At 39.3% G+C, this 19,221-nt stretch overlaps 1 long non-coding RNA gene across 1 annotated transcript in view; it reads left to right on the forward strand.

Moving 5' to 3' along the window:
- The window catches only part of LOC120789605, a 46,120-nt gene that overhangs the window by 3,508 nt on the left and 23,391 nt on the right, over window positions 1-19,221 (forward strand). Inside the window, exon 2 of the long non-coding RNA XR_005707423.1 lies at window positions 3,854-3,939. This is a non-coding gene — a long non-coding RNA (uncharacterized LOC120789605). The remainder of the gene's footprint in view (window positions 1-3,853; window positions 3,940-19,221) is intronic.

The following is a 19,221-nucleotide window of genomic DNA, read 5'->3' on the forward strand; positions in this document are numbered from 1 at the left end:
CCTGAGCTCTCACCAGTGCATTCCTTCTTTTTAAGAATTGTTGATTTGGCTACTCCTAAAAAGTTTCTGCTATCTGTCTGATTGTTTTGTTTTTTCAGCCTAATGATGACTACTTCATTTGCATCAACACCTCTTTGGACTACATATTGAGAGTTCCCATGAACAGCTATCAAATGCAAATTCAACACTTGTAATCAATTCAGACCATATACTTAACTTGTCATGAAATAACGATTGTTGATTGTCCAATTACTTTTGAGCTGCTGAAATTAGGGACTATGTATAAAAATGGCTCTAATTCCTAAACAGTTTGTGCGATATTTTTGTTAAACCCCTTGCTTTAAAGCTGAAAGTCTACACTTCAATCACATTTTGATGGCTTTGTTTCAAATCCATTGTGGTGCTGTACAGAAGCATTATTAAAAAATTGTGTCACTGTTCAAATACTTATGTACCTTACTATATATTGTATATCCCCACACCAAACAACACGCCCCCATTTTTCCAACCAAGTTCCTGCCACGGTGACATGGCATAACAGCCATATTACTGGTGCGTTAACTTGTGAATATTTTAAGCATTTTAATGTTGCAACTGGTTAAGGTTGGATTCATTTGAACCATTTTATCAAGTGTTTGTCCATGTTTTAAACTGCAAAGTAACTAAAAGTGTTGAACTGAATGAACGTACTACTGAAAAAAAGAACAATATTTGCCCCTGAAATGTAATGGAGTATAAATATAAAGTTGTATGAAATGGAAATACTCAAGCAAAGTAAACATATGTTAGAATTTAACCTAAGCACAATAGTGTGCTTGAGTAAGTGTCCAGTATGTATTTAGCTACTTTTCACCACTAGATACAGGAGCAAACTGTCCAGTGCAATAAACAAGAAAGCCAACTGATGCATGTGACAAAGTGCAAGTGAAAATGAATCAAAAATCTGCATTAGGGTGGAGTCATAAACCACTTAGTTTGAAGAAATAATTTTCATTCTTAATGGTAAAATACAATGAGGGCCACCAATATATATTAATTGCATGATGACCCTTGCCAGACATCTGACAGACATCTACCTAAAATGGCCATATTGTCCATATTACAAATCATGATAGTCAACATAATTTTTTAGACCAAAGGGTACAAACCTACACTGTTCTGCTCAGCTTGCAATCATGACAAAGTCACAGAAACTTTTCACCCAGTTGTCATCATCACAAAAATACTCCATGGTCCAATGGTGTTCCAGATTACTCCGAGCATTTCCGGTGCTGTCTTACTTCAAGCCACACTGTGACATACTTTAACAAAGCATCAAATTTCACATAGCAAGTCATTTGTGAACATCTAGCATCTAGCACAGAATATGATATTAAAATAAGATAACTATGAATACCTTTTATTTAATGTTGAATATCTAGGGCCTCTCGATTCTCGTATAGCAGCAGTTGCGCTTCATGTGAACTTCTCTCATTGATGTTTATTGCCTTGCACATCTACTGTATCCACATCATTTGTTTTCATTGCATGCACTTAATATAAAAGAACAGATGATATTTTTAAACTCAGTTTGTAGAGAAAAAGCAATCCCAGAAAACAAATTAATTATAAAAATGAGCACACAGACTATCACAAATGATTAGATGCCATGAAACAAGGTAAAGCTAATTGTCTGTGTTTTTTTTTAATCTAACCTTCCATTTTTAGGCTCCAGCATGTCATACACTTTTACCCTAGTAGGCCTTCCATAAATGTACGCCTGCAGCGTTAAAGTGCATCTCCTTTAACTAAATGCCTTGAAGCTGCCACATCCTGTCTGTACTCAGGCGGGCTGAAGAAAACGATCCCCAGTGCTCAGGACTAACTCTGTAGCCTGTGGGAGTTTTCTCTTGCCGATTGCGATACACAATCTGGGGTCACATTAGTAAGGAAATCTACAGTGGGGGTCACTGATAGTGCCGTGGGGCTTCCCAAAGCAGACACAGCCATAAACACAGTCTCGGTCCTGGTAGATATATTCCCCTCTAACTAGTCTGTAGCTTACAATATGCTGTTACACTGATTTGTCTAGCTTGGATGCAGGGTCACAGCCCTGCCTGTCTCCTCTGCTACCTTTCATGACCTGTGAAAGCTGACTGAGTACTTTACTCACACAGATGTTTGCAGAAGGAGAGGGAAGGGATTGGTTGTGAGTAGTGGACATGAACGCTGTCAGTATGGATTGGTAAAATTGCATATTGGTGCTACATCGGATCCCCAGCGTGGAGTGAACATGGAGAGGGGGGCAAGGCGGCCGGGTGACAGTTTGGGAGAATGCTGGGAGTTGTGAGATGATGACGGACAGATGTATATGGGTTGGAGTACTGCATGTACCTTCAGCTCTTGTCAGGTTTGATGTTTGATTTTATCTTGTCCAAAGAGGTTGATGCATGGTTGACTTTTTGAAGAAACTAACATGAAAAAAACAATTTTGGTATATGGTTAATAATTTGTGTAGTGCAGTGAGTTTACTTGAAGTTATAAAATGATATTGTAAGAATTCTGGCAGAATTAGTTTTTGTAATAGTTGTAAAAAATGGCCATAAAATACAAAATCTTGTGGGGGTTCACACGATTCTCTTTTGATATGAAAACTGCTCAAGAGAAAAAATCAACCAAATCATCAACAAAATAATTTCTGGAAGAATTTTTTTGTTTAAATTAAGGCTGCAACTGATGATTATGTTCATTATTCTCAATAGTATACAATTATTTGTTCTATAAAATGTCCGTGAAAAAAACAGCCACAGTTTCCCAAAATCCCAAGGTGGTGTCTTTCAGTGTCTTGTTTTTATGAGTTACTATAATATAAAAAAAGAAAAAACAGCAAATCTGCAAGTCAATTATGAAAAATAGTTGTCTAGTCTTTTTTTTATTGATCATCTAATTGATGACTGGTTGAGGTCTAGTTTTAATGCTTCTTAATCTCAGAAAAAAAAACCTCAAAAAAAATATCTCCACCACATGTTTCTTTTTCATTTCCAAGCTAGATCTACTATACAGTGAGTCACTTTCAACTAGTAAAGAATATGACTAGTAGTAGTCTGCAGAGTGTGCCTTTTGGCTCCAGAGAAGCTGGCTGTTGTAGTGGAGGAGAGTCAGAGGATGCCAGAAATGTTGCACCTCCAGGTCCAATAGTGATGGGATCATAGGAACCACCCTGCTGCTCTATGCAGAAACAGGCACCCAAAGGCTAAAAACAACAAGCTAGTCCCCCACTCCATCACAAACAAAAACACGCATACACATGAAAATTAGTGTATGTTCAAATTTCTTTACTAGGGGGATAGAAGTGATGATGCCAACACTGTGATGTTTCATGTCTTTCCCTTAACATTTACAGAATACACATGATTAGAAGTCGTGCTTGTGTGTGTGTATGTGTGTGTATGTGTGTGTAAAGGGAGAGTGGTTGGGTCTCTGGCTGATCAGGAGAGGCCCTGGAGACAAACAAATGAGCAATAACGGCAATTTCTCCATTTCCTCCCCCTTTGCTTACATGCCAACCCACAAGGCTTTGAGACATGCTCAGGGACACAGTACCAGCTCACAACAAACCCTGTCACTGTCTCCCATCCAGCAGCAGTCACTTAGGACTATTAATTACCACTGAATTTCCTCCTTCTTACCCGTAGTCATCCGTGTCCCCCTCAGACAAAAAACCTCGGTGGGAGGATCTTGATTATTATAGCTTCTGAAAAGTAAGATTGTCTTTTATTGAAGTTGCCCATTGGCCTTACAGGTTTCGTTCCATCTCTTTCTATCTCTCTCTCTGTCTAACTCTCTCTTTCTGTGTCTTTCGTCCACGATTCAGGCAAAATCTTGGAGGAAACTGTTATGCTGTGGCTGGGAAGTTGACGCTCATGTTGTTGGAGGTTTGAACTCACACAACTCATTAAAGTATGCAGACACATGCACAAACACACACACATGCTAAACTCTGGCTGTAGGCCACACACAGAGCTGCTGTTTTGTCATTCACCAGCAGGGAGCACTGTGGGTCTTTCAAAAAAAAGTATCTGTTGACAAGAAAATACATGAACTAATATCTGGGCTGTGCACATAGAATAGTTTAGTATCATCATCTTCAATAATTTCAGATGAAGAACAGGTTTAGATGTGGTGTTAAGCTCCTTGAATTGGCCTGTTTTGTTAAAATGCCTTGCTTAGGAATGCATTCATGATTTTTCTCTTGCCATTTTCAAAACTCTATCTTGTCTGAAATGTATAAGTATCACAGGCTTATGAGAAAACATTTGGGAAAATTCTTCCCAGGTCCTTATCCCCCCTGCTCATCTGTCTTCATGTCTTTAACCCATTAATTTGATTCACTACTTCTGGAGTGGGAAAGTGAAAGCTCAGGCTGGCACTTATCTCTCCTATGACAGTGTCCACTATATCCCTTTCATGTGGCACTTTATGGCCTGCTTGAGAGGGATAGAAGGGACATGTGTGTGTGGGACTGAGAAAGAAGATGGAGAGTAAGGGGGGAGTTGAAAGATAGATGTAGGGAGATTCAGAGGGTTATTTGTCCATCCTCCTCTCTCTGAGAGCCAGGAATCATGGTCTGCATGATAGGTTGCTAGCCCCCATCGGGGGTAATCTATATGAGACCCTCTTTATTGGCAATTTCAACCAAAGGACAGATGAGACTGCAGCCAGGCAGCCGGACAGCCAGAGTATGATGAAAGTTCCCAGGACTCACCTGTGACTCTCGCACTGACGGCTTGAGTAATAATACATCAGAAGTTATATGTGGAGATATGTGTGGTGTGTGGTGTGTCAATGTTTTAGCCATGAGTCTGAGTGTGTGTGTCTGTGTGGTAGAAATAATGTATGGCTGCTTTCATGCCTAGAGGTCTCTGTTTAGTATGGAGAGAATCACTGAGCTGTGTTGCAGGCAGATTTTGAATGAGATGCTTAGGTTACTTTACATATTGTTGGAATGTAGGGTAAATAATTCAGCTCAGAGCAACAGTCAAGAATCTTGCCATGACTTATTGCTTTTGGCTTCTTTGGAGTAACAAGGCTGTTGAACATACGTATTCCATAACAAAGCACCTACTGCACTGCATGTGAACCATATAAAACTCTTCTGTGCTGTATGTAGTTGAATATTATTCTGCCTGAGTGCTGAAAAACATTAAAAAGCTTTCTAAAACCTTTATGTAAGGCTGATTGTAATAAAACATTAAAGCCACCATAAGTACTAAAACATTACTTTAAGATTCCGATTGAACTGAAACATAACTCCATTCTGCCACAGACTATTCTTAACATCCTGCACTGGGTAACGCTGATATCACATTCAGCCCTTCTCTCCCAAGTATGTGAAACACATTTTCCATTTTTCATAGTCTTGAATCGTACGAGGCAAATCATTGGGAACTTGCATGACGACATTCAAGCACTGTGCAGACAATTTATCCTGGGGCCATTTCTCCATCCAATGTGCTGCTGAACGAAAGACAGAAGCTTGCAAAGTAATGAACACCATGAAATAGCCCTGTAATGAACAACTGCTCTCATAAGAGAGGCTCTGTCATTTACAATCAGCCATTAGACCTGTGTCTCTCTGTTCACTCCAAATCGATTAGTACAGTCTGCAAAGCATTGATCAGTTGTTTGCTTTCAAGTGTTGTGACGGTGGAGGGGTTTAGAAAATCCAGTTTTGAGAGCGCTGAAAAGGTTTAAAAAGAAGCAAACTAAAGTCTCCATTTGTGGTCTGAATAAAGTCGTACCCAAGAGCATGACAATACATTAGCAGCCTTATGATTCTAAGAGTACTTGAAATTAGGCATGTGGTGTGCACTCTTGCTTTCCTTTTTGTAATGTCTTTTAAAAATCCTTTTAAGGTTGTGTTACCTTAACTCCAGTGTTGTATTTGTGCAGACCCCAGCCCTCTTTAACAGCTCAAAGAACACATTCAACATTGTTTTACCACCTTGATACTTAATGACTTTTCCAATTTTTTTTTTTTTTTTTTTTTTTTTGTGTGTGCTTATTTTAATGCATTACTTCTGTTTGGAGTTTCAAAGACCCCAGCTATAAAACAAGGTTTATGGTTACCACTCAATACTTTTCAATACTAACTGGATTTTAATAATCTATAAAATCAAAATGAAAATAAAAAATATGTGTAAAAAGAAAGAATTTGGTTGTTTTTTACAATCATTATCATTTTTACATACATATATTTTATTACATACATATTTTTTATATATAGCATTTTATATAGTATTATTTTTTTTTTCCATATACATATAGCATATGTATATGTTTCATCCCAAATGATGAGGATCTAAACAAATGTCAACGAAAATGAAGATTAGAAAATGTGTCTTAGAGGTGCTGTCATGTCATCTTCATACAGGTCTATGAAAGATTTGATCTACTAATTGACACAACTGTACTCCAGCTGTTTAAATGCAATTTCTAGGCTACAGAGGTAAAAGTAAAAAGTTAGAAAAAAAATGTTATGATGATGACTGTACTGCTGACACATTGCATATTAACCTAGTGGTGTGAATTGCTACTGGCCAGATAGTAAGGTGTCGGGCCACCACATACCGCCAGAACAGCTTCAATGCACCTTGGCATGGACTCTACATTCTTCCAAAAGAAACAAAACACATCTATCCAAAATCTTGCATAGGTGTTCAACTGGGTTGAGATCTGGTGACTCCGAACGCTATAGCATATGATTCACATCATGTTCAACAAACCATTCAGTTACCCCTCGTGCCCTATGGAGGGGGGCATTGTTATCCTGTTTTCTCCACTAATTTTTCAGGTTTTTCCTTTAATTTGTCGCCCGTCTATATATGTGTATAAAAACACGTACACACACACACACACACACACACACACACACACACACACACACACACGTATATATACATACAAATATATATATATATATATATATATGTGTGTGTGTGTGTGTATATATATATATATGAGTGCACACTACAAGTTTAATTGATGCATATATACAGTATTTCTATATGCTTTATATTTCTTATTTTTGTGTGATTACCTTTACCTTCTGCGCATTGTGTTATATTCTCTGCAGTGGCTGCCAGCACTCCTCAGTGTTTGTCATTCTGTCTGTCTGTGTTTGTCATCCTCTCCCTGCCCCAGTGTACACTCAGCCTCTAATTAACTTAATAAAGTGAAGCAATTTTGACATTTAGAGGCCTAATTTGCACCACAGTAGCAGGCTGGCTGACCGGCATTGCAGATAAAGCAGACTGACAGGATCAGAGAAAAGTCTGTTATTTTGGGGAATTAAAAGGTAAAAAGAGGGCCTGGCTTGGTGATAGTTACTTTCCTGTATGGCGTGTGTGTGCGAGTGTGTGTTTGTGTGTGTGTGTGTGTGTGTGTGTGTGGGGGGGGATTAAGAGAGAACTTTTTTGCCTTTATGTGTGTGTCTGTGTTTTTCCTGAGTGTGTAAGTGAGAGACAGGCCCAGTTATTACTTAAAGGGCTTTTGGTATGGGCTGATACAGAATGTCCGCTTGTTTAGGCCTATCAACATTGTCCATCTAAAATGGTGAACTTGTAACCTTTACCTCAGGTTTCTCCAGGCTTGCTGGTGGCACTCCACATGTGCTGTGTTCTGTCTTTGCAAATCTCCTTCTTAATAAAGCTATCAGATTTACCAATAGACAGAGAGACAGAGACATACACACACAGAAGTGCTCTGTTTGCAGATACAGCCAAAGACAATCTTCCCATCTACCTGGGGGGACCAGCTAGCGCTAGCGCTCGCGGGTATACACATCCTCCATCAAAACATCACCGACAGAGAAGTCAAGTCGCTCTCTCTCTCCGCTCCCGCTGCCTCCGACCCGTAAACCATTTATCTTGAAATATCTTTGTCAGATTGTCAGCCAAACTCTCCAGTGGGAGCTGAGTCCAAAGCCTATTACGGTGGAATCAGTGCAGGCTGAGGCCGGTCACTGTTAAACGGATACTCCCTCCAAGATCCCCCCACCTTGGCTGTTTAATTGGGGCTGCTGTTCCCACATCTGCTCAAGTCAGTTACAGTTAGGCAGTCAGTAATCAAGTTGCAGAAACTGCGTTGGTTTATTGATTACATAAACAGAGATCGGTTATCAGTGAGCAGATGTAGTGCTTGTAAAAATGTGAGTATAATTGCATTCAGTGTTGTTGACTCCAGTGTCACTCATTCCTGTCTTCCTTCTTGCCTTCCATCTGGCTGTTGGGAATGAATAAGATACCAAAGTTCTCTTGGCTGAGTTGACTTGAACGTTTCCATACACAGTACAGCAAATTTAAAGAGAAAAGATGCATGTATTGACAGAATGGACAGTTGTATCATTGAACTTTACTTTAATTAAAAACAGGAATTAAAATGGATCAAACTGGTATGACCTGACTGAGGTATTTTGCCAGATTGCTCTGTAAAGAAACAACAAACTGAAAGGAAAAGAGATAATCCAGCCAGACTGAACAACTAACAGAAACAACATAGCTCATTAGTTATCTAGCTAGCTAGGAAAATAAAGTGACCTGCTAACTACAGTTGTGGCCAAAATTATTGGTACCCTTCAAATAAATAAAACAAAAAATGCAGTGGTCTTTGAAATGTGTTGAAACTGACGAAAGTAATTGTAATCCACTATTCTATATTCCATATTTAATAGAACAGACAGACTGTCCTTCTGTTCAATCTGGGGTCAATTTTCCTCTTGCAGCCACATCCAGGGAGGTTGGCTATGGTCCCATGGACCTTAAACTTTATAATATTGGCAGCTGTGGTCACAGGAAAATCAAGCTGCTTGGAGATGGTTGTGAAGCCTTTACTGTGACCATGTGTGGCAATTATTTTCTTTCTTATCTCCTCAGACAACTGTCTTTTTTTCTTTCCCTTGTCCATGTTCAGTGTGGTGCACACAATGATGCCAAACAGCAGAATGAGTACTTTTTCCATGTGAATAGGCTGAATAACTGATTATAAGATTGAATACACCTGTGATACTAATTGAAGACAATAGTCTGCTTGAAATATCACTACAATCCACTTATTTATCAACACTTGTAAGGGGTACCAGTAATTTTTTCCAGATAATTTCAGAAGATCTTTGTAGATTAAGCAGGAATTCAGCTGTTTTCACAACTTCTTTGTTTTATTCAGTGCAAACCAAAGGCACACAGGTATGCATAACAAAAGAGCTTTTAATTTCAGCACGTTTCAGGAAGAATGGAACATTGAATCAATGAGGTGTATGGGTACTGACACTTTTGGCCTTGTCTGTAGCTAGCAAAAAATCTATATAAAAAAAATCTATATACTCTATATACTCTATAGATTTACTCTACTTAGGTTGCTCGCTAGCTAGATAGATACAGTATGGGTGTAGGGAGTGGAAGAGGGACGCCCACCAATGTCATCTCCCCTATAGCCTTCTGTGTGACATCCAACTTTAGTAGTGTAATGACCTGGCACTAACAACTTTCATTTGACTCTATTAGGGTCAGTGTCAGCCACTGTTCTGTACCATTGGCCAAATATGGACACACAGACAGGTGTAGCCTACAGAGATTAATAGATTAGAAGTAGAGGGTTCATTTATTCTTCACTTAGAAGAAGGATTTTACTGTAACTTAAAACTTAACATATTCAAACCAGAGCAATGTTTATACCAAGTGTATAGATTTCTTTGCTTTTGCTTAGCATGTCTATTCTATTATGTTACATTTATTCTCATCAACCAGTGCTTTGTTTCACTATTGTGCCTTAAAATGCTGTTTTCCTCACACACCTAACATATACTTTCATCTGCACTGTCATATAAATACTTGTGACTTGTTACACCCTTTTAGGTTATCCTGTTCTCAGATGGTTTTTGAGGAAGGTGAATAGTGTTTAAAGTAAGATATAATCAAAGTAATGTAAACTGATTTTAGACATACTCATTGAAAGTTATTTCGCAAAGTAAACGTGAAGTTTGTCATCCAAATGCCAGATTTGTAAACAAAAACAGAATTTTAAGACTAACTAGTCTAACTGCTAAATTAAATGAGTGGACTTCTGATGGATGGATACTGATTGTTACCTTCTGCAGTCCAACCAGTCTCCCTTGTTAGAAAATTATGATAAACAACCATTGTGACAAATAAAGTGACCTACTTTGGAAACAAAATCTTCCTGCATGTCTCTTAGTATTGACCCTGGTTAGTGTGATGTGTGTGTGTGTAGATGTTATAAGCTGTTAGGGTACAGAGTGCGCTCCCAGGTGCTCTCTTGCTTGTTTTGGGACCAAAACCCTGAAGGCCACGATGAGGACCTGTTGTTTGGGCTGGGGGGCTGAGCACTGAGATTTATTCTGAGGTGGAATCACTACCCTCATTACTCTCTGTTAATTTCCTATCTGCATTATCCACTTATACAGAGAAATAGCTGAGATATCTGTTGCCCCAGATATACACTGATCAGCCAAAACATTAAACCATATATATATATATATACTGTATATATAAACACCGTTCTGCCACATTAAAAGCAGTAACTGGTTTTATGTTGTGGCTGATCAGTGTAAATTCACTTCCTAGAAACACTTCGCCAGGATGTCCTGTTTATTAATCTTGTCACTCACCAAATGCATGTCAAAAAAGTGCAAGCTCTTTCTTATTACACTTAGTCTTTAAAAGTAATACTGTTGACTGTGCACTGCGATTTGTAGAGCTCCTCTGGAGGCACCTCTTTGGATATTAAACTCACATTTTCTTACATTTTGAAATAAAAAAGATCATTTTGATCAAATAAGTTAATTAACAATGTAAAAATAGATGGATACAGAAATACAGAAAGATTTATATAACTACAGTTTTAAGAAGAATGCAAGTGTAGATGTCTAAATTATTTTTCCTGGTTAGATAAAGATATGATTATTGTTAAGATGATCATAGCTGTTTGTCATCAATATTTCAGGCTCAGTCTTCTAAACAGCCCTACTATTGCTTGTTCGTCGGACTGGCCACCATGTTAGCATCAGTCTGTGGACACTTCTCAGTCATCCAGGTCATGGTTATCCAATAAGGGTTGAATCAAGGGCTTCAGTTGTGGAGAAGCCTCTAGAATGAGAGGTGAAATGTCTTTAAGTATCTACAACCAAGTATGTGCGTATGTGCACTGTGTGTGTCAAATTTTGAAAATTGGACAGCTGGATACTGGAAAAACATAGCCTGGTCTGGTGAATCTTGATTTCTGATGAGGCACACAGATGGTAGGGTCAGAATTTGGTATCAGCAGTGTGAAACTATGGATCCAACCTGCCTTGTGTCAACAGTCCAGACTGATGGTGGTGGTGTAATGATGTAGGGAATGTTTTCTTGGCATATTCTGGGCCCCGTAATACCAATCAATCATCATCATAAAATGAATATTGTTGCTGACCATGTGCATCCCTTTATGGCCACAATTTACCTATCTTCTAATGACTACTTCAAGAATGATAATGCAGCACGTCAAAAGTAATCTCAAAGTGAGTTCATGAATATGACAATGAGTTCAGTGTACTTCACTGACCTCCCCAGTCAACAGGAGTCCAATCGAAAACCTTTTGGATGTGGTAGAACAGGAGATTCGCAGCATAAGTGTGCAGCTGACAAATCTGCAGAAATTTTGAGAATCAGTCATGTCAACATGGACCAAAATCTCAAAGGAATGTTTCCAACATCTTGTGGAATCCATGCCAATAAAGTGCTTGGTGAGTGTATGTAATGAGGCATAGAGTAACAAACAATAATAATGATAACCTAGATATGTTTTAGAAGCAATAAAGCAATAACAGACTGGAAAAATCCAACATATTACCCAATGCGACCTGTCTGAAGACAACCAGATGATGTGTGCAGTGGCCATGAAGTACACACAATTCATCTGAGAGAAAAAAAAATGAAATGGGGGATGCATTATATCAATTTCTTTTTTTGAGCACTTTGTTTTGAAGGCAAGAGGTAACTGACCAAGATGGACAGCCAATTATTACCCAGTGAGACGGGGCAGGGAACTTCCACCTCACAATGGCACCGGAGAGGGGAGGGTGGGATAGGATGGAAGAGTCATTGCAGTAGCAGAACGGGTAGCCTGCCTGTCATCTCTGTCTTGTCCATGCCTGCCAATCTCACTAACTATGACCCAGGCTCTTTCACGCTCTCTCTCTCTCTCTCTCGCACTCTCTCTCTCTCATATTCACTGGCTGGGTTTTCTAGCAGTGCTGACAACCTACATGTAATTAAGGGCCATGAATGCAGTGTTACCTATAAGTGGAGCTGACAGCAAGAGACCTACCTATAGTTCCTCATCTCCTCCATCTACTTTTCTATTTCCTGTGCACTGGTTGAGCAGCAACTCAGTGGAGCAGTGGGGAGGCTGAGGTACGGTTGCAGACCCACTGGCCCTAATTGATGGTCTCTTATTCTACAGAGGGTGGGTCTGGGTGGGCGTAAGGAGGTGTGACAGGGGCTGTCTTTGGACTGGGGAATGGCTGGATTTCTTGATGTCCCCCTTTTCCCGACATCGTCACCCTACTCCCTCTTGGTGCACCTCTAGCTCTCCTCTCTTGGCCTCCTTCTCTGTAAAATCTGGCACTGTTACTACTGAGTATGCCTCTCTTTCTCTCTGTCTTACTGTTTCTGTCTCAATTCTTGTCTCTTAACAGGCTTAACCTCATGTTGTTGCTCAATTGAACATAGTTTAAATGTGCTGTATCTCAATAAAGATCCTTAGAAACAGACTAATTTAGTGTTGCATAATGTGCTATACGTAGTTTAAAGTAGTTTATCCTTGCCACAGAGATTGAGAGACAGTGGTCACCAGAGAGAAAAAAGCAAGAATTGACATGTTGACAATTCTTACTTTTAGTGTGAGAAATGGAAGAAGTGGAGGAAAGATGTAACGAGAAAAAATTAAGATGGACGGAGAAGAAAAGAGTGTGACAGGGAATGCAGGGGGTGAAAAAAGTAAGGAGCACTTTCAGCATTATCCCCCGAGAGGATTTAAATTTATGTATATGTCAACCCTGAAGCCTCGATAATTGCAGGACATCTCAGAAGAGCTTTCCCTGAGCTGCTCAGTCTTCCCACACCCCGGGTGTTGTTACCGCGCTGATGAGCACGGGTGATGATGGGGGAGGGGGGGCTGTTGTGTGCCGTCGAGTGATTAGAGCAATTACTTGTCAAGGATCTGTCACAGCCAATCAGATCTGCCTCTTTTGTCTCTGCCAAGACAGGCAAGGGGGTAACCCAGACCTGCCTGCATCTGACCGACTGTAGCCCTCACTGAGGGTGTGTGTGAGTGTGTGTGTTTGTGCTGCTAGTGCTATTAGGTTTTGTAGGCCTAATACCTATATTAGATTCAGAATGCAGAGGTGGGAGTGTTGTTAATATGGATGGTCACTGATTGGGTGGGATGTTAGCTAGGGTGGAGACAAGGTGTGGCAGCATATGCGTGTCTTTGTATCTGTGCACTTAAATATATGGCAACGAGGCATTTGTTTCTATTATTATATGTTTCTGTCAGTGCTTGTGGGGGTTACTACTGCTGAATTCCCATAAGAGCATATTATATGTTATACCACTAATGTAAAATTGTGGAGTGTATACTTTGTATGTTCATTGTGCTACCACTAGACACAGTCTTTGCAGTATTATTGCTCAAAGTACTACTGTTGTCACTTAATCTACTCTCTGTTTTGTCACCCCATTCCCTCCTCTTGCTTTCTTTGCTGGAGCTGCGTCCAAATTTTGTCTCCTGATCTTTCCATTTTTGTCTTTTTAACACAGTGCAGTCACACTGATACTTTTGTTTTCCAGGAGCCTGATTCAGCCTAGGCAACTGGAAAAGAGACACCTCACCTTTCAATGCCTTTTTGTTAAGAAAGCTTCTCTACAAAAAGTAATTTCTCTTGGTTCCCAAGCGGTATCTAATTATTGTGTCATTTTACATAAACAGTGTTAAATGTAGAAGAACTGGTTATCCTTTGTGTGATTACTGAACAAATTAAAGTATTTTTTGTGATCATAAGGCATCCTACATGGCTTCAGAGTTTGAAAGAAAATGTTCTTTTTGTCTAAAATGTGTCATTGATTAGCTGTTTATCATAAAATGCAACCTAGGTAGTATAATGTTAATGTTATAAATGTGATATCACCACAAGTTCACATTGACACTATTTCCAATCTGTACTTGTTCTCTCTTTCCTTCGCTTTGTTTGGTTCTCCTTTTCCCTCTAGCCTTTCTTCCTCTCCTGCCTGTTTGGCTCTGCCAAATTCTGAACTGTGACACTAAGTGAAGGCTTTTGGGAATAGAGCAGTGTTATGGAGGATTGACTGGCCCTGCAGATCCCCTGTTGTTAGAACCCTCACCACATAGTTTGGAGATCACTTCAGATGACATGCATTGTTGCTGAGCCTCCAATACTTGTGTGCTTATGTGTGCACTTCTGCATTGTTTTGCCTCTCATCTTTCTCTCAGTCCTCCCTGACCTTTTCTGCTGCAAGTGCTGCAAGTGTACAAACATGTTATTTCAGTTTTGGGTAAGAAAGTGTCTCTGAGGTCCATCTGATTTTACTTTTCTAGCTATTTATTTCCTCTTGCATCTATCTAGATACCTAGTCGCATCTGAGTTATAGCAGCAGACAAGAGTAGTGCTTATTATTACTGTGTGCAAAATCCCAAAATTGACCAATTGTGCTATAAGGGACATTTACTGCATATGCAAATCACATGTAGGTGATATATAGGACTTGAATGATTCTTTGGAGCTTATTATTATTCAAATATTGTACATATAAAAAAACGTGAGAAAATTCCATGTTTTTTTGACATTTTACAATTGTATGTGTCCATAATGTGTATGAGTGTATCTGTGTGCATATATGTGTGCCAGTGGTTCCTGACCTCTCCCTTTGTGTTGTAAATGCTCCTGCACTGATCATACAACAGTTCATTGTGCAGTCTTCAGACTGTGATGTATTTTAAGTGATTGTAAATTCATAGGTATTACAGTTGTGTTATTAACTTACATGTACAATGCAGGGGTCTGTACAAACTTGCTATCTTGATACAAAATCAGAACCAATTGGGCCTGCTCAGAATTTTTCAGCATTTTTATATATGCAGAGAGCATGAATGGATGTTAATTGCTTGTACCATACAGTGCACCTGTGTGGAAGCATCTGCATTGGTTATGTTTGTCCACTCATTTATTCAGATTTTTCCTTTAATTTTTCACCTGTCTGCCTGTACATAAATACAAGGATTACATGTTTGCTGGAGTAGGCCTTTGCAATTTTAAGTGTACAGGAACTCATTTTGTTCTTCTCTGAACTTTTAGGACCAAGGCAAGATATAAGAGAAAATAGAATATGACAACATTTTCTTGATGTATTTAGTTAAATATTTATTTATGTATGTTTGTTTGGTATATGGACTAATGTTTTAAATGTAGTAATTTGTTCTTCTGCAGGTCCATGTCTGTTTGTTAAGTGGGCTAACCTTCCTTAAATGTTTAGAGAAGCTACCACTAAGAACAGCGAACAGTGACAATCTGCCAGAAGCGGTGACTGGCTGGGGCTGTGAATATATCCTCCAGGCGTTTTCCAGCTCTATCTCAAAACCTTACATAATCTATTATTTCCTGCTCATATTGATATGTATTTTGTTCTTTTATCCATGTACAAATTCAAAATGATAGACATAGAAGAGCAAAGAAGAACAAAAGAACTCAATTTGTATTTTCTCTCCATCCTTCCTTGACTCCAAACAGACATACATATTTATGCAAGTGTTTTTTTTAAATCATTCTCTATCTTTGGTATGATTGATTTTGAAGTTGAATTCAGATATATTGTTTGTGATGTCTCCATGCAGTCCGACTGTATCCAGCCCCCAATGTCTACATTCTAGATATTATTTCTGACTGTCCATACTCCATCTTGGGGCACAATGGAGCCTCTTTCATTTTCTGTGTCATAATGCGATAGCACAAATTTCCCCGCGAGGCATCACACTATTGGAAAAGCGTGTAACATATGTAGTGTCTTAAACTCACCATTCTTCCGCTTATCCCACTGGTGCAGATGACCAGTGAGTCTGCCAGTGCCAAAGGCTGAGGACAAAGAGGCAGGAGGAAGAAGAGAGTGTTCTGGAAACATGTCACATGGATTGTCATTCATCTCCAGAGTGAGGAGCAAAATGATATGAATCTTCCCTATCAAAACCCAGAAGAGGAGCCATAATGCATTAAATTCAGAGTGCGACCACTACCAAACATGGCTCTGCGATGTATTGTGTGTATATTTTATTGATATTGGAGGAGAATAGATTTTGTGCTGCCTTGAGGAAACTTCACAAAGCAGATTATCTTTTCCTTGGCATGACTGACTTGGTGCTGCTTTCTAGGAGGGTCTTTTTGTATCTGTTTTTCTTAAAATTGTATTATCTTTCACTCATCATCAAGCTTGCAGGGCATGCTGCCAGTTTTTTTTTGTGGAAAAAAAATAGTGGAGGATAAAGAAGCACAGAGCTAGACGAAGTATACGGTATACCACAAAGCAGCATAACCTTACCCACTCTAATGCGCCTGTGAGTAGTGATTCCAAATACTGTAAATTTATGAAATGGATAGGGACAGCTTTGACAGTCAGGTAACTTCAGATGGCATGACTATCCCTTGATTGGAAGATGTAGAGCGATTATTAAGGTGAGATAAAGAGGAAGTGAAATGGAGTATGAGTGAACAAACCAGTGAGTGGAAAAAGAATGTGCATTGGTGAGAGTGAGAGTGGGTTCAGATGAGGCGAGAGAGATGATGAAAAGAGTAGCCACTTGGTCCTCTGAGATTCCTTTTCTTCCCTTGCTGCCAAATAAGGCCAATTAGTTAGAGTGGCCTCTGTTCAGGCTGCTGTCAAACCCCCGACACTACAGCACAGCAGTGCCAGCGGTCATTCTCTCTCATTTAACTCAGGCTTTTGACTCTCTCCTCTGCCTCCTCTCCTGAGCCACCTGCACATGTCTCCGCTGAATGATTACTGTAAGTGTGCGTGTGTGAAGTGAGAGATTCCATGTGCGTGTGTGTGTGTGTTTGCAAGCTCAAAAGGGAGACATCCCTTTAAAATCAATGCCCACCTCACCAGCATGGTGCCTTCGTGTCCTTCTTATAGCTTCAGCTTCCAAAACAGAGGTGTGAGAAATCCTTTCATTCCTCAGGTAAAATCTACCAAGTATCATTAAAGCTCACGATTGCCATAACTCTTTTATCTTTAAACATCTGAAGAACCAAACTTTTACACAGTATAAAGGAAAAGATTTGAGAAAAGACAGTTTTGAGAATGAGTAAAATCTAGGAAAAATGCCGCAGGCACGGCTGTAACAAAGCCTCACCCCCCCACCCCCCAAAAAATAAATAAATAAATAAAGTACGGCAATTTCTGTAATTGTTTAGTCTCCTATGCTCTAACACAAAAAGCTTCTTGAAAGACTAAGGGGCACCTTCACCCTACAGCATCTTCCATGACATCATTCCGTCACCACTAACACAAATGCATAAAGTCCCCTACAAAACAGCTACCACTTGTTCCCAACATGAAGGGATTACCTATAACTTGATAGCCACAGTCATCTTTCATTTCAAATATCTGGAATTGGAGGAAGAACTGGGTCTCTGATAAGCACCTGCCCATGGGCCTTGGGAGATTAGAGGAAGAAGAAGAAGGAGAGAGAGGGCTAATTGGACAACCTTGTTGCATGAACAAACACATCTTAGGCCACATGAATGGTGGCGACAAGACAGGGTAGTCACTGAGTAAGCCAAAGTGAATGCATTCATCTCTTTAATTTACCTCACCAGTGCTGTATTTCACTGTGGGCCATGTCAAAGGGAACCCAAACACATTTCTGACCAGCTGAGATGAAGGAGGAAGTCTGTTTACCTGTGTGAGTTTGTATCTAATAATTTATCCAGGTTCAGAAGCCATTTAATGTATGACAAATACACGCAGTTCCACTTTGACATTCCTACCCAGGGAGGAGTAACTCGCCTAAGGATACTAAGTCTGCTTTGTCTGCAGCTCAAACTGGTTAAAGGGCATTTTCATGTATCTAAAGTTAAAAATATTATGCTCTATATTTTACACATGCCAAATTTGTTCTCTAGACATACTGTATATTTATTGTATATATGCAGCTATGGAAAGCAGGGTAACTGTGTATGTGTGTTTGTGAATGTGTGTATGTGTATAAAATCCAGATGATCCTTGTTGGCTATCTTTGTTTCCCTCATGTACAACCATCCAAGTTCATGACATTTGACTTCAGAGCACTGACCACTGGATTTAGGCAGCTGTTAATCAGTTTGGTTTTTATTCAAAAATTTCAGTTTTGACATCAAAATGTGTGAATAAAACATTCTGATGTCAAAACTGAGGGCAGTGAATATGACATTTAAAAAAAAAAAATTTGGCTGAGGGAGAATTTATATTTATTGGTAAAGTTTCTGTTACAGACATTGCAAACTGTGGCCTCACAATCCACAATAATGCCTAACTTTCCAGACAAATGCTATTCTTCCCAAAAAGCTTACTCCATTCTTTCCTCCATTTTCAGGCCCAAATCTTCTTGTGGGCAGCATTAAATTACATCAAAGTTTCTGTATGTATACAGATGGTTGCTAATTACACCCCTTGTTGAAACCTCAAGTAAACACTACTAAAGTTCTTGACTCACAGACAGACATGCAGATGCGCTGGCTCTGGAAGAATTTGGCTTGCATAAAAAACATATTTAACATACTGGTGAAATAATTTTTTTTAACAATAATTTCTCAAAGAGAGAAAAACTGTTCACTGACATTCTGTTTTTTATATTTTCAACATTTGACAACAAATTCCCAATATGCTGTGTTGCTATGAAACATGTCGGACATGTTGCATCAGTGCCCACTTACAGCTCAGTATACAAAAAACTATATAAATACATATATATATACACACACACACACACACACACACACACACACACATATATATATATATATATGTGTGTGTGTGTGTGTGTGTATTTCTTGGCCCACCATCAGCCTGGACTGTTGATACAAAGCACGTTAGGTCCATGTAATGACGCCAAATTCTGACCCTGTCATCTGCTTGATGC

The sequence above is a fragment of the Xiphias gladius genome, chromosome 5, assembly GCF_016859285.1.
Source record: "Xiphias gladius isolate SHS-SW01 ecotype Sanya breed wild chromosome 5, ASM1685928v1, whole genome shotgun sequence".
Taxonomy (NCBI): domain Eukaryota; kingdom Metazoa; phylum Chordata; class Actinopteri; order Istiophoriformes; family Xiphiidae; genus Xiphias; species Xiphias gladius.